Source organism: Pan troglodytes, chromosome 10 (genome assembly GCF_028858775.2).
Source record: "Pan troglodytes isolate AG18354 chromosome 10, NHGRI_mPanTro3-v2.0_pri, whole genome shotgun sequence".
NCBI classification, from domain to species: Eukaryota; Metazoa; Chordata; class Mammalia; order Primates; family Hominidae; genus Pan; species Pan troglodytes.
Genome location: NC_072408.2, coordinates 3,998,849 through 4,016,658, shown reverse-complemented (window position 1 = coordinate 4,016,658; position 17,810 = coordinate 3,998,849).

Below are 17,810 nucleotides of genomic sequence, written 5' to 3'. Positions count from 1 at the left end.
CTCCAGATAGATGTTTGTGCAGGTTGTGTTTGATTCCAGTTGGCCATGAAAAGCTGGTTGCTCTAAAGAATGAGAATATACTTGGTTTTGCATTTACTAGAACTATCTGGGGAACAAATCTTGGGGTGGAAGAAAGAAGGGAGGGAGGGAAAGCTGTGCTTCAATACCTAGGGCTTCTTTCCTGGAATGGATCTGAGAATCTGGGATTGGGTGGCTAATATCTCATCTCTAGAAGGGAGAAAGAACTGGGTGGTGATGGCTTTGTATTTTCTATTGGAGTTCACTAGAGAATAGGTGAATGGAATGGGCTGCTATGATCCAGACATTAGGGAGGACAGGTTTGTGATACATTAGAAAACTTGAATGAGCCCTTCTATGATTCTCTCTTCCCTCTTTCTGCTTCCCGTTCTTAATCACCATCCGCAGGTTGTGGAATTAGCAAATCTATTATGTGAGCAATAGCAAACTTACAGGAGCCCTTGGCTCCATCTATCTCCCTGTTTGTGTCAGTTCCTTCTGGATGCTTTTAGTCTGTGGTCTTCATTCACTCTTTTTATGGGGAAGTAAAAGGAGTGGGACAGATTATGAGAACAGCTGGGTCCTCCCAGTTGCTGGGGTGGTTATTTTAAGCTTTGTTTAATGTGTCCAGAGACCCAGATGGCATTTTTAACTAAGCTGCTTTATTAAATCTTGTGATAAAGCATAGTGATGTTTATTGAAAAGGCAGACACGCATCAGCAACATTATGCGTGAAACTTGCTCTAAGAATTTTCTATAAAACATCTGTTCTCTTTGAGCCTTTTGTGAACTCTGGAAGTTTGCTAGTTTCTATACAGACTTGAGGACAAGAAGTTGGAACCCACTTTTGGAGATGTCCAAGCATAGGTATTGGAATCATTAATCCTAACCCTCTCAGTTTTAAGGCCCCGGATACCCTTCTGTTAGACAACAGTAACATGAGCAAGCACTGTAATAACCTTTAAACAAGATTATTTGGAAATAATGGACAAGAAAAATTAGTATAAATTGTTTGGGGATTTTAAAATTAAAGATAAAAAGCTAGGGCTTCAATGACCTGTGCCAGCCTATAGCCTTAAGAGTCAATTTGCAAACACTCAAGATTTGGCCAATATGCCTCTACTACTTCTACTTCACACAGTCAAAGGGAAATTTTTAGATTCTTTCATCTGATTTGACTCTCTTAGTTACGAATAAGAGGATATCTAGAATATATACGTGACTTGTTAAAATGAAAATCCACCTTCTCTGAGTCTTCAAATATCTTTCATATCTTACATTTTTTAGTCACATCAACTTTTGAAGTCATGTCCGTAGTTGTATGAAAAGAAAAATTTCAGGAACATTCAACCTCAAAAGTTCTTTTTCTTAGTCTGAAGTCGTAGAAGCATTTGACTTTTACTTTCTCTTTTTAAGTTTGTACTAGTAGGTATTTTGTATAAATATAATATTTAATTATTGCCTTTGTATTCTTTTTCTCTAGTAAACATCCTGGTTTTTAGCTATCAATATGTAGTTTTACATTTAGGGATTTCTAATGGAAAGAGAAAGGAATCTGAAATCAGAGGACGAGAGTTTATTCTACTTGACCAAACACATACACAATACTGGAAGGAGAGTTTTACAACAAATATTTAATATCTATGACATGTAAAACGTTTTTTGAAATCAAGAAAATTCAAACAATTCAATACAAATATCATCAATAATAACACATGAACAGGTGGCCAACCTTATTAATAACCAGAGAAATATAAATTAAAACAATCCATCAACTTGTAAAAAAGATGAAATTACCCAGAGTTGGTGTAGGTGATGGAAAATTGTCATGTTTGTATACTGTTCATAGAAGTTAAATTGACATAACTTTTTGGTCAGGCAATTTGGAAGTATATATCTAAATTAATAGAGTAGTTTTCTAATAACCTGGGAATCTCTTAATCTAAGAATCTTCACTGTAGATTTTTCTAGAACAAATGTACAAACATCTGTGTACAAGGGTACTCACTGCAGCATTTTGCTAAGGAAAAACTCAGAAAAAATCTATATGTTCAACAGAGAACAGGTACATAATTTGTGACACAACTGCACAATATACACCACTAAAATAAAGGATATAAATTTATATGTAGTATGAAAAAGATGTGAATGATAGCTTGTTGGTGAAAAACAGCAATGACTGGAATATTGTGTGTAACGTAATCCTGCTTTTCTGTATATAATGTAGGCATAGAAAATAGGATTGAAAGGACATACTCTAGTCAACAGTGTATATAGCTTGGGTGGAGGGGGTGTATAATGGGGAAGGAGAGTCCCTTTTCCTATCTATTCCATATACATCTCTGGATTTAAAAGATCATACATGCATATGCATTACCTTCAAAATTAAAATGATAAAGACAAAAGGAGAAGCTTTGGATTTGTATCATGATACTACTGTTTGCAACTTCTATGACCGTGGGGAAGTCGCCTAGCCTCCTGGGTTTATTTCCTCATTTATAAAAATAGGGAAAGTAATAATACTTGTCTACATATCTTCTAGGGTTGTTGGGAGGATTGAATGTGATAATGGGTTACAGCATTATGAATTATTTATTCATAGAACACAATTATTACAAAAATATTTTGCTCTGATTAAAATAAAAGAAGGACGAGATCGTGTGTGTTTTTCAGTCCCAGTAGCTTTACTAACCAGAAAGCGCCTGCTGATGTGGTGATCACAGTTGCTTTGGTGCAGCTTCCTGTTGACTTTTGGCAATTCTCCACGCTGCTAGCTAAGGCTGAGGTGGCGACTGTGGAAGGTGTGATCTCCTCCCCCTCCCAGCACACATTTGTGTGCATACTCACACTCATGCACACACAAACACACACATGCACACTCCATCACAGTACATGAGGTGGCAGCAGCTGCTCCGGCATAGACTTTCACACAACATAAAGGGCTTTTTTGGTGTGGTCTGTGCATTATTTCCTGTTAAGCATGAGCTGAGTCAGTGCCATGCTTTTCCATCTGAAACCTTTCTGAGGCTCAGGCTGGGTTAAGAGCAAACCCTCTCCCCTCCATGCCCACCCCATGGCCCTCTACTGAAGCCAGATCATAATCTGCTCATTTCATGAGGATTTTCAAACCGAATGGACTGGGCCATGTGAGAGATCACTGAAAGGAACAGACCAAGCAGAGGCTAAGAGACTCCACGCTAATCTGCTGAGTCATCTGAAAATGCACAGCTGTGGCAGCTCACGGTGCTTTAAAGTACTTTGGCAGGATGTTTGTTCAGGGGGCCTGTTCCTGCAGCCCTGCTGAATGTTTGGTTAGGAGGCATAATCATTTTTTGGACAGGATCTCCCAAATGTAAGGTGATAGATGCTAATGTGGAATATAATACAGAAGATACAGCTTGGATGTCATAAATAACAATAAATTGTTTAATCTTGCTGAGTTGTAAATATATGATTGCCAGAGGTCTTTAGTTCACTGGAACAGAGTATGGGGGCAGGGGCACTTAGCAAATAGGCAGTTATTATTTTCCAACCAGACAGAAACTGGTCTGATGAAATTTATCTAAAAAGGCATACACATGTATTTTAATTAATTGTGACAATTACTCAGAGAAAACACAGGGCCCTAAAGAGGCTGAGGGGTTTTTTTGTTCTACCTATAAATGTATATGTATATTCACCTATATTCTACCTATGTATAAGTAAGAGAATGAGTTTTTGTTTTGGGGATATATATTTATACGTATCTATACAGACAGATATACACATACTTAATTTCTGTGTACCTATTAAGGTGCGGTGACAGATGGAAGGTATTTTTAAGCATTCAGATAGCTTATTCTATAGCATATGTGTGCATATAGCCCCCCCATAAAGCTTTGTCTCTTTTCTGGATATATTTAACAAGAGGCTAGAACAGAGTCCAAAATGTCAGAAATGTTTGAACATTCCATAGAAATGAAGGAGGTGTTTCCAAATGACCTATGTTTCTATGGCAATAAATAGAACTTGTGCTGTGTTGGGTGGGTCAGGAGTAAGGAATATAAACAGTGTAAGTATGGCTATTCCAGGCAGAAATCTACCTTGTAAGAACAGCTTTGTGCAGTGAGCTCGACAACATTGATCAGTTAGCAGTCCGGTTCAGTACAACATTGATCAGGTAGCAAGACGGTTCGGCAGTGCCAGTCGGAGACACAGATGGGGACAATCAAAGAAGAAGCAGGTCAGGACAAGGATGCAGACATGTAACTGTCACTACCATGGACTTCAGCAGCTTCTTAGTGAGCAGGTTTATGATCAAAGAAGAAATACATCGTTGATATGTAAGCATGTTACAATTAATTTGCTGTTTAGTTACTAGCAAACTACATCCAGTTTTTAGTTTTTAGGTTTTTGTTTCTTTTTTCTTTTTTGAAACAGGTTCTTGTTCTGTCATCCAGGCTGGAGTGCAGTCGCTATCCAAGCTCACTGCAGCCTTAAAATCCTGGGCTCCGTGGATCCTCCCACCTCAGCCTCCCAAGAAGCTGGGACTACAGGTGCACACCACCATGGCCAGCTAATATTTCTTATTTTTTTGTAGAGATGAGGCCTTGCTGTATTGCCCAGGCTGCTCTTGAGCTCCTGGCAGTGTAGATATTTCCATGTTTATACAGATGATGGTGTAGATATTTCCATGTTTATACAGATGAGTGTGTAGATATTTCCATGTTTTTAAAGATGGCGGTGTAGATATTTCCATGTTTATAGAGATGGCGGTGTAGATATTTCCATGTTTATAGAGACAGAGGTGTAGATATTTCCATGTTTATACTGATAGCGGTGTAGGTATTTCCATGTTTCTACAGATCGCGGTGTAGATATTTCCATGTTTTTAAAGATAGCGGTGAAGATGTTTCCATACTTATACAGGTAGCGGTGTAGATATTTCCATGTTTATACAGATGGCGGTGTAGTTATTTCCATGTTTATTGAGATAGCGGTGTAGACATTTCCATGTTTATACAGATAGTGGTGAAGATATTTCCATGTTTATAGAGATAGCGGTGTAGATATTTCCATATTTATACATATAGCAGTGTAGATATTTCCATGTTTATAGTGATAGCGCTGTAGGTATTTCCATGTTTATAGTGATAGCGGTGTAGATATTTCCATGTTTATACGGATAGCGGTGTAGATATTTCCATGTTTATACAGATAGCGGTGTTGATATTTTCATGTTTATACGGATAGCGGTGTAGGTATTTCCATGTTTATACAGATACCGGTGTAGATATTTCAATGTTAATACAGATGGCTGTGTAGATATTTCCATGTTTATAGAGATGGCTGTGTAGATATTTCCATGTTTATACAGATGGGAGTGTAGATATTTCCATGTTTATGCAGATGGTGGTGTTGATATTTCCGTGTTTACAGAGATAGCGGTGTAGATATTTCCATCTTTTCACAGATTGCGGTGTAGGTATTTCCATCTTTGCACAGTTAGTGGTGTAGATATTTCCCAGTTTACACAGATAGCTGTGTAAATATTTCCATGTTTACACAGATAGCATTGTAGATATTTCCATGTTTACACAGATAGCGTTGTAGATATATCCAGGTTTATACAGATAGCGGTGTAGGTATTTCCATGATTATACAGATAGCGGTGTAGATATTTCCATGTTTATACAGATAGCGGTGTAGATATTTCCATATTTATAGAGATAGCGGTGGAGATATTTCCATGTTTATACAGATAGTGATGTAGATATTTCCATGTTTATACAGATAGCCATGTAGATACTTCCATGTTTATAGAGATAGCGGTGTAGATATTTCCATGTTTATACAGATGGCTGTGTAGATATTTCCATGTGTATAGAGATGGCAGTCTTGATATTTCCATGTTTATAGAGATGGTGGTGTAGGCATTTCCATGTTTATGCAGATGACTGTGTAGATATTTGCATGTTTATACAGATGGCAGTGTACATATTTCCATCTTTATATAGATAGCGGTGTAGATATTTCCATGTTTATACAGTTAGCGGTGTAGATATTTCCATGTTTATAAAGATAGCAGTGTAGATAATTCCATGTTTATAGAGATAATGGTGTAGATATTTGCATGTTTATACAGATAGTGATGTAGATATTTCCATGTTTCCACATAGAGCAGTGCAGATATTTCCATATTTACACAGATAGCGTTGCAGATATTTCCATGTTTATACAGATGTCGGTGTAGATTTTTCCATGTTTATGCAGACGGCGGGGTATATATTTCCATGGTTGTGCCGATGGCGGTGTAGATATTTCCAAGTTTATAGACATGGTGGTATAGATGTTTCCATGTTTATAGAGATGGCGGTGTAGGTATTTCCATGTTTATAGAGATGGCGGTGTAGTTATTTCCTTGTTTATAGTGATAGTGGTGTAGATATTTCCATGTTGAAGCAGATAGCGGTGTAGATATTTCCATGTTTATTTGGATAGCGTTGTTGATATTTCCATGTTTATAGGGATAGTGGTGTAGATGTTTCCATATTTGTACAGATAGCGGTTTAGGTATTTCCATGTTTATACAGATGGCAGTATAGATATTTCCATGTTTATACAGATGGTGGTGTAGATATTTCCATGTTTATACAGATGACTTTGTAGATATTTCCATGTTTATAGAGATAGCGGTGTAGATATTTCCATGTTTATACAGATAGCGGTGTTGATATTTCCATATTTATACAGGTAGCGGTATAGATATTTCCATGTTTATACAGAGCGGTTTAGACATTTCCATGTTTATGCAGATAGCGGTGTAGATATTTCCATGTCTACAGAGATGGCGGTGTAGGTATTTCCATGTTTATAGAGATAGTGTTGTAGATATATCCATGTTTATACCGATAGTGGTGTAGGTATTTCCATGTTTATACAGATAGCTGTGTTGGTATTTCCATGTTTATACAGATAGCGGTGTAGATATTTCTATCTTTATGCAGTTCGCGGTATAGATATTTCCATCTTTATACAGATGGCAGTGTAGATATTTCCATGTTTAAACAGATAGCGGTGTAGGTATTTCCATGTTTATACAGATAGTGGTGTAGATATTTCCATATTTATACAGATAGCAGTGGAGATATATCCATGTTTACACACATAGCGGTGTAGATATTTCCATGTTTATAGAGATAGTGGTGTATATATTTCCATGTTTATACAGAAAGCGGTGTAGATATTTCCATGTTTATACAGATAGCGGTGTACATATTTCCATATTTATACAGAAAGCGGTGTAGATATTTCCATGTTTATACAGATCATGGTGTACATATTTCCACATTTACACAAAAAGCGTTGTAGATGTTTCCATGTTTATTCAGATAGCGATGTAGATATTACCATGTTTATACAGATCGCGGTGTAGATATTTCTCTCTACAGATGACAGTGTAGACATTTGCATGTTTATACAGATGGCGGTGTAGAGATTTCCATGATTATATAGATGGCGTTGTAGATATTTCCTTGTTTATATTAATGGCGGGGAAGATATCTCCATGTTTACAGAGATGGAGGTGTATAAATTTCCATGTTTATGCATATAGCGGTGTTGGTATTTCCATGTTTATACAGATAGCGGTGTAGATATTTCCATGTTTACAGAGATGGCTGTGTAGATATTTCCATGTTTATACAGATGGCAGTGTAGATATTTCCGAGTTTATAGAAATAGTCATGTAGATATTTCCATGTTTATACAGTTAGCGGTGTAGACATTTCCATGTTTATAGAGATAGCGGTGTAGATATTTCCATGTTTATACACATAGCGGTGCAGATATTTCCATGTTTATACAGACAGCAGAGGAGATGTTTCCATGTTTATACAGATAGCGATGTAGACATTTCCATGTTTATAGAGATAGTGGTATAGATATTTCCATATTTATAGATATAGTGGTGTAGGTATTTCCATGTTTATGCAGATAGCGGTGTACATATTTCCATGTTTACACAGATCATGGTGTAGATATTTCCATGTTTATACAGATAGCATTGTAGATATTTCCATGTTTATACAGATAGCGGTGTAGATATTTCCATGTTTACAAAGATGGTTGTGTAGTTATTTTCATCTTTCTACAGACGGCAGTGTATATATTTCCATGTTTATACACACGGCGGTTTAGATATTTTCATGTTTCTATAGATGGCGTTGTAGATATTTCCTAGTTTATGTAGATGGCGGTGTAAATATTTCCATGTTTACAGAGATGGCGGTGTACATATTTCCATGTTTATAGAGATAGCGGTGTAGATATTTCAATGTTTATACAGATAGCGCTGTAGATATTTCCACGTTTATAGAGATAGCGGTGTAGATATTTCCATGTTTATACAGGTCACGATGAAGATATTTCCATGTTTATAAAGATGGTAGTGTAGATATTTCCATGTTTATACAGATAGAGGTGTACATATTTCCATGTTTACACAAATGGCTGTGTAGATAGTTCCAAGTTTATGGAGATGGAGGTGTAGATATTTTCATGTTTATAGAGATGGCGGTGTAGATATTTCCATGTTTATAGAGAAGGTGATGTAGATATTTCCATGTTTATACAGATGACTGTGTAGCTATTTCCATGTTTATACAGATGGCGGTGTAGGTATTTCCAAGTTTATACTGATAGTGGTGTAGATATTTCCATGTTTACACAGATGACTGTGTAGATATTTCCATTTTTTACAGACGGCACTGTCGACATTTCCATGTTTATACAAATGGCGGTGTAGATATTTCCATGTTTATATAGATGGCTGTGTAGATATTTCCTTGTTTATGTAGATGGCGCTGTTGATATTTCCATGTTTGTTGAGATGGTGGTGTATATATTTCCACGTTTATAGAGATAGCTGTGTAGTTGTTTTTATGTTTATACAGATGGCGGTGTAGATATTTCCATGTTTACAGATGACTTTGTGGGTATTTCCTTGTTTATACACATCGCGGTGTAGATATTTCCATGTTTATAGAGATAGCTGTGTAGATATTTCCATGTTTATACAGATAGTGGTGTAGGTATTTCCATGTTTATACAGATAGCAGTGTAGATATTTACATGTTTATAGAGATAGCGGTTTAGATCTTTCCATGTTCTTACAGATCGTGGTGTAGAAGTTTCCATGTTTATACAGATAGCGCTGTATATATTTCCATCTTTATACAGATAACGGTGTAGATATTTCCAGGTTTATAGAGATAGCAGTGTAGATATTTTCATGTTTATAGAGATAGCGGTGTAGATATTTCCATGTTTATACAGATAGCAGTGTAGGTATTTCCATGTTTACAGAGATAGCGGTGTAGATATTTCCATCTTTGCACAGATAGCGGTGTAGATATTTCCATGTTTACAGATATGGGTGTAGATATTTCCATGTTTATACTGATCATGGTGTAGATATTTCCACGTTTATACAGATCGCAGTGTAGATAACTCCATCTTTCTACAGATGGCAATGTAGATATTTCCATGTTTATATAGATGGCAGTGTAGATATTTCCTTGTTTATTTAGATGGCGTTGTAGACGTTTCCATGTTTGTAGAGATGGCTGTGTATATATTTCCATGTTTATAGAGACAGCGTTGTAGATATTTCCATGTCTATAGAGATAGCGGTTTAGGTATTTCCATGTTTATAGAGATAGCTTTGTAGATATTTCCATGTTTATACAGATAGCGGTGTAGGTATTTCCAAGTATGTACTGATAGCGGTGTTGGTATTTCCATGTTTATACTGATAGCGGTATAAATCTTTCCATGTTTATACAGCTCGCGTTGTAGATACTTACATCTTTACACAGATGGCAGTGTAGATATTTCCATGTTTATACAGATGTCTTCGTAGATAGTCCCATATTTATGGAGATGGCAGTGTAGATATTTTCATGTTTATAGTGATGGAGGTGCAGATATTTCCATTTTCATACAGATCGCGGTGTAGATGTTTCCATGTTTATACAGATAGCGGTGTAGATATTTCCACGTTTATAGAGATAGCGGTGTTGGTATTTTCATGTTTATTCAGATAGCGGTGTAAATATTTCCATGTTTATAGAGCTCGCCATGTAGATATTTCCACTTTTATACAGATGGTGGTGTGGATATTTCCATGTTAATACAGATGGCAGTGAAGGTATTTCCATGTTTATACAGATAGCGGTGTAGTTATTTCTCTGTTGATAGAGATAGCAGTGGAAATATTTTCATGTTTATACACATAGCGGTGTAGATATTTCCATGTTTGTAGTGATAGCGGTGTAGATATTTCCCTGTTTATACAGATAGCGGTGTAGATATTTCCATGTTTATACAGATTGCTGTGCAGATGTTTCCATGTTTATAAAGAGGGCTGAGTATTTATTTCCATGTTTATACAGATGGCAGTGTAGATATTTCCATGTTTATGAAGATGACTGTGTAGATATTTCCATGTTTATTCAGATGTTGGTGTAGATATTTCCCTGTTTATAGAAATAGCGGTGTAGATATTTCCATGTTTATAGAGATAGCGGTGTAATATTTCCATATTTATACAGATAGCGATGTAGATATTTCCATGTTTATACAGATAGCGGTGTAGATATTTGCATCTTTATACAGTGAGTGCTGTACATATTCCCATGTTTATAGAGATGGTAGTGTAGATATTTCCATGTTTATACAGATGACTGTGTAGATATTTGCATGTTTATACAGAAGGCACTGTAGATATTTCCATGTTTATAGAGATAGCGGTGTATATATATCCATGTTTATACAGATAGCGGTGTAGATATTTCCATGTTTATAGAGATAGCAGTGTAGATATTTCCATGTTTATACAGATAGTAGTGTAGATATTTCCATGTTTACAAAGATAGCGGAGTAGATATTTCCATCTTTGCACAGATTGCGGTGTAGATAGTTCCATCTTTACACAGATAGCGGTGTAGATATTTCCATGTTTATACAGATGGCTGTGTAGATGTTTCCATGTTCATACACATGGCGGTGTAGATATTTCCATGTTTATACAGATGACTTTCTAGCTATTTCCATGTTTATAGAGATAGCGGTGTAGATATTTCCATATTTATACAGATGGTAATGTAGATATTTCCATCTTAATACAGATGGCAGTGTCGATATTTCCATGTTTATACAGATGGCAGTGTAGATATTTCCATGTTTATAAAGATGGCTGTGTAGATACTTCCATGTTTATAGAGATGGCAGTGTAGATATTTTCATGTTTATAGAGATGGCGGTGTAGATATTTCCTTGTTTACAGAGATAGCGATGTAGATATTTCCATGTTCATACAGATAGCGGTGTAGGTATTTCCATGTTTATAGAGATAGCGGTGTAGATATTTCCATGTTTATAGGGATGGCTTTGTAGATATTTCCTTGTGTATACAGATGGCATTGTAGATATTTCCATGTTTCTACAGATAGCGGTGTAGGTATTTCCATGTTTACAGAGATAAAAGTGTATATATTTCCATGTTTATACAGATGGCTGTATAGATATTTCCATGTGTATAGATATGGCTGTCTAGATATTTCCATGTTTATTGAGATTGTGGTGTAGATATTTACATGTTTATACAGATGACTGTGTAGATATTTGCATGTTCTTACAGATGTCGGTGTAGATATTTCCATGATAATAGAGATAGCGGTGTAGATATTTCCATATTTATAGATATAGCAGTGTAGATATTCCCATGTTTATACAGATAGCGGTGTAGATATTTCCATGTTTACCGAGATAGCGGTGTAGATATTTCTATCTTTGCACAGATTGCAGTGTAGGTATTTCCATGTTTACACAGATAGCGGTGTAGATATTTCCAAGTTTACACAGATAGCGGTGTAGATACTTCCACGTTTGCACAGATAGCGTTGAAAATATTTCCATGTTTATACAGATATTGGTGTAGATATTTCCACGTTTATTCAGATAGCGGTGTAGATATTTCCACGTTTATACTGATAGCGGTGTAGATATTTCTACTATTATACAGATAGTGGTGTAGGTATTTCCATCTTTTTAGAGATAGCGATGTGTATATTTCCATGTTTACACAGATAGCGGTGTAGATATTTCCATGTTTACACAGATAGCATTGTAGATATTTCCATGTTTATACAGATAACAGTGTAGATATTTCCATGTTTATACAGACGGCGGTGTAGATTTTTCCATGTTATAGAGATAGTGATGTAGGTATTTCCATGTTTATAGTGATAGCGGTGCAGATATTTCAATGTTTATACAGGTAGCGATGTAGATATTTCCATGTTTATATGGATAGCGGTGTTGATATTCCCATGTTTATGGGGATAGTGGTATAGATGCTTCCATGTTTATACAGATAGCGGTGTAGGTATTTCCATTTTTACACAGTTAGCGGTGTAGATATTTCCATGTTCATAGACATGGCTGTGTAGATATTTCCATGTTTATACAGATGGCAGTGTAGATATATCCACGTTTATACAGACGGCGGTGTAGATATTTCCACGTTTACACAGATAGGTGTGCAGATATTTCCATGATTACACAATTAGCGTTGTAGATATTTCCATGTTTATACAGATTGCGGTGTAGGTATTTCCATGTTTATAGAGAGTGTGGTGTAGACATTTCCATGTTTATAGAGATGGCGGTGTAAATATTTCCATATTTATATAGATAGCGGTGTAGTTATTTCCATGTTTACACAGATAGTGTTGTAGATATTTCCATATTCATACAGATAGCGGTGTAGATATTTCCATGTTTATACAGATAGTGGCGTAGATGTTTCGAAGTTAATAGAGATAGCGGTGAAGATATTTCCATGTTAATACAGAGAGCGATGTATACCTTTCCATGTTTATACAGATAGTGGTGTAGATATTTCCACATTTGTAGAGATAGCGTTGTAGATACTTCCATGGTTATACAGACGGCTTTGAGGATATTTCCATGTGTATACAGATGGCAGTGTAGATTTTTCCATGTATACAGAGATGGTGGTGTAGATATTTCCATGTTTATACAGATGACTGTGAGGATATTTGCATGTTCATACAGATGGCAGTGTAGATTTTTCCATGTTTATAGAGATAGCGGTGTAGATATTTCCTTGTTTACGCAGATAGCGTTGTAGGTTTTTGCATGTTTATAGAGTTAGCGGTGTAGACATTTCCACGTTTATACAGATAGCGGTGTAGATATTTCCATGTTTAAAGAGATAGCGGTGTAGATATTTCCATATTTATACAGATAGCGGTGTAGATATCTCCATGTTTATTCAGATAGCGGTGTAGATATTTCCATGTTTATACAGATGTCGGTGTAGATATTTCCAAGGTTATACAGATAGCAATGTAGATATATCCATGTTTACAGAGATACCGGTTTAGGTATTTCCATCTTTGCACTGACTGCGGTGTAGATATATCCATCTTTACACAGATAGCGGTGTAGATATTTCCATGTTTATGCAGATAGCGTTGTAGGTTTTTTCATGTTTATACAGTTAGCATTGTAGATATTTCCACGTTTATACAGATAGCGGTGTAGATATTTCCACGTTTATACAGATAGCGGTGGAGATATTTCCACGTTTTTAACTTATCGATGTAGATATTTCCACGTTTATATAAAGAGCGTTGTAGACATTTCCACGTTTATATAGATAGCGGTGTAGATATTTCCATGTTTATGCAGATGGTGGTGTAGATATTTCCTAGTTTACAGAGATGGCGGTGTAGATATTTCCATGTTTATAAGGATAGCGGTGTTGATATTTCCATGTTTATAGTGATAGCGGTGTAGATATTTCCATGTTTATACAGATAGCGGTGTATGTATTTCCATGTTTATGTGGATAGCGGTGTAGATATTTCCATATTTATACAGATAGAAGTGTAGATATTTCCATCTTTATACAGATAGTGTTGTAGATATTTCCATGTTTACACAGATAGCGGTGTAAATATTTCCATGTTTGCACAAATAGCGTTGAAGTTATTTCCATGTTTATAGTGATAGCGGTGTAGATCTTTCCATGTTTTTACGGATAGTGGTGTTGATATTTCCATGTTTGTAAGGATAGCGGTGTAGATATTTCCATGTTTATACAGACAGCAGTGTAGGTATTTCCAGGTTTATAAAGATAGCGGTGTAGATATTTCCTTGTTTATAGAGACGGCTGTGTAGATATTTCCATGTTTATTCAAATGACAGTGTAGATATTTCCATGTTTATACAGATGGTGGAGTCGATATTTCCATGTTTACAGAGATAGCGGTGTAGATATTTCAATCTTTGCACAGATTGTGGTGTAGATATTTTCATGTTTCCAGAGATAGCGCTGTAGGTATTTCAATCTTTGCACAGATTGCGGTGTAGATATTTCCATCTTTACACAGATAGCGGTGTAGATATTTCCAAGTTTACAAAGATAGCTGTGTAGATATTTCCATGTTTACACAGATAGAGTAGTAGATGTTTACAAAGATAGCGTTGTAGATATTTCCATGTTTACAAGGATAGCTTTGTAAATATTTCCATGTTTATACAGACAGTGGTGTAGGTATTTCCATGTTTTTACAGATAGCTGTGTACATATTTCCATGTTTATACAGATAACGTTGTAGATATTTACATGTTTATACAGATAGCGATGTAGATATTTCCATGACTCTACAGATAGAGGTGTAGATATTTCCATGTTTACAAAGATAGCGGTGTAGATATTTCCATGTTTATACAGATGGCTGTGTAGATATTTCCATGGGTATAGATATGGCTGTCTATATATTTCCATGTTTATTGAGATGTTGGTGTAGATATTAACACGTTTATTCAGATGACTGAGTAGATATTTGCATGTTTATACAGATGGCGATGTAGTTATTTCCATGTTTATACAGATAGCCATGTAGATATTTCCACGTTTATACAGATAGCGGTGTAGTTATTTCCATATTTACAGAGATAGCCGTGTAGATATTTCCATCTTTGCACAGATTGCGGTGTAGTTATTTCCATCTTTACACAGATAGCGGTGTAGATATTTCCAAGTTTACAAAAATGGCGGTTTAGATATTTGCATGTTTATACAGAGAGTGGTGTGGCTATTTCCATGTTTATACAGATAACGGTGTAGCTATTTCCATACTTATACAGATGGCGGTGTAGATATTTTCATGTTTATACAGATGGTGGGGTAGATATTTCCACGTTTATAGAGATGACTGTGTAGGTATTCCCATGTTTATACAGATGGCTGTGTAGTTATTTCCATGTTTATTCAGATGGCGGTGTAGATATTTCCATGTTTATACAGATGGCGGTGTAGAAATTTCCATGTTTCTACAGATAGCGCTGTAGATATTTCCAAGTTTATAGAGATAGTGGTGTAGATATTTCCAAGTTTGTACAGATAGTGGTGTAGATATTTCCATGTTTATACAAATAGCAGTGTAGATATTTCCATCTTTATACAGATGACCACGTAGATATTTCCATGTTTATACAAATGACTGTGCAGTTATTTCCACGTTTATACAGATGGCGTTGTAGATATTTCCATGTTTATACAGATTCTGGTGTAGATATTTCCATGTTTATAGAGATGACTGTGTAGGTATTTACAGGCTTATAGAGATGGCGGTGTAGATATTTCCATATTTATAGAGATAGCCATGTAGATATTTCCATGTTTATACAGATAGCGGTGTAGAAATTTCCATGTTTATAGAGATAGCAGTGTAGATATTTCCATATTTAAACAGATAGCTTGGTAGATATTTCCATGTATATACAGATAGCAGTGCAGTTATTTCCATGTTTATACAGATCGCGGTGTAGATATTTCCATGTTTATACAGATAGTGGTGTAGATATTTCCATGTTTATACAGGTTGCGGTGTAGATATTTCCATGTTTATACAGATAGCGGTGTTGGTATTTCCAGGTTTATTCAGATAACGATGTAGATATTGCCATGTTTATCCAGCTCGCGGTGTAGTTATTTACATCTTTATACAGATGGCAGTGTAGATATTTCCATGTTTATACAGATGGTGCTGTAGATACTTCCATGTTTATGGAGATGGCAGTGTAGATATTTACATATTTATAGAGATGGCGGTGTAGCTGTTTCCATGTTTATAGAGATAGTGGTGTAGATAATTCCATGTTTATAGAGATAGCGGTGTAAGTAATTCCATGTTTATAAAGATAGCAGTGTAGTTATTTCCATGTTGGTACAGATGGCTGTGTAGATATTTCCATGTGTATACAGATGGCAGTGTAGGTATTTCCATGTATACACAGATGGCAGTGTAGATATTTCCAAGTTTATACAGATGGTGGTGTAGATATTTCCATGTTTACAGACGACTGTGTAGATATTTCCATGTTTATACAGATCACTGTGTAGATATTTCCATGTTTTTACAGATGATGGTGTAGATATTTCCATGTTTATAGAGACAAGGGTGTAGATATTTCCATGTTTATACTGATGGCGGTGCAGATATTTCCATGTTTATACAGATACCGGTGTAGATATTTCCATATTTATACAGATGGCAGTGTAGAGATTTCCATGTTTACACAGATAGCAGTGTAGATGTTTCCATGTTTATACTGATGTCGTTGTAGATATTTCCATGTTTATACAGATGACTGTGTACATATTTCCATGTTTTTACAAATGGCGGTGTAGATATTTCCATGTTTATAGAGACGGCAGTGTGGATATTTCCATGATTATACAAATGGCGGTGTTGATATTTCCATGTTTATTGAGATGGCAGTGTAGATATTTCCATGTTTATACAGATGGTGTAGATATTTAGATGTTTATGCAGATGGCGGTGTAGATATTTCGAAATTTATAGAGCGGTGTAGATTTTTCCATATTTATACAGAAAGCGGTGTAGATATTTCCATGTTTATACAGATGTCGGTGTAGATATTTCCAGGTTTATGCAGATGGCTGTGTAGATATTTCCATGTTTATAGAGATTGCGATGTAGTTATTTCTATGTTTTTACAGATAGCGATGTAGATATTTCCATATATATAGAGATAGCGGGGTAGTTATTTCCATATTTATACATATAGCGTTGTAGATATTTCCATGTTTATGCAGATAACGGTGTAGATATTTCCATGTTTATACAGATAGTGGCATAGATATTTCCATGTTTATAGAGATAGCGGTGTAGGTAATTCCATGTTTATAGAGATAGCGGTGTAGTTATTTCCATGTTGATACAGATGGCTGTGTAGGTATTTCCATGTGTATACAGATTGCAGTGTAGTTATTTCCATGTGTGCAGAGATGGCAGTGTAGCTATTTTCAAGTTTATACAGATGGTGGTGTAGATATTTCCATGTTTATACAGATGACTCTGAAGATATTTCCATGTTTTTACAGATGGCGGTGTAGTTATTTCGATGTTTATAGAGACAGCGGTGTAGATATTTCCATGTTTATACAGATAGCGGTGTAGATATTTCCATATTTATACAGAAAGCGGTGTAGATATTTCCATGTTTATACAGATGACGATGTAGATATTTCCACGTTTTTCAGATGGCGGTGCAGATATTTCCATGTTTAAAGAGATAGCAGTGCAGTTATTTCTATGTTTATGCAGATAGCGATGTAGATATTTCCATGTTTATACAGATAGCGGTGTAGTTATTTCCATATTTATACATATAGCGGTGTAGATATTTCC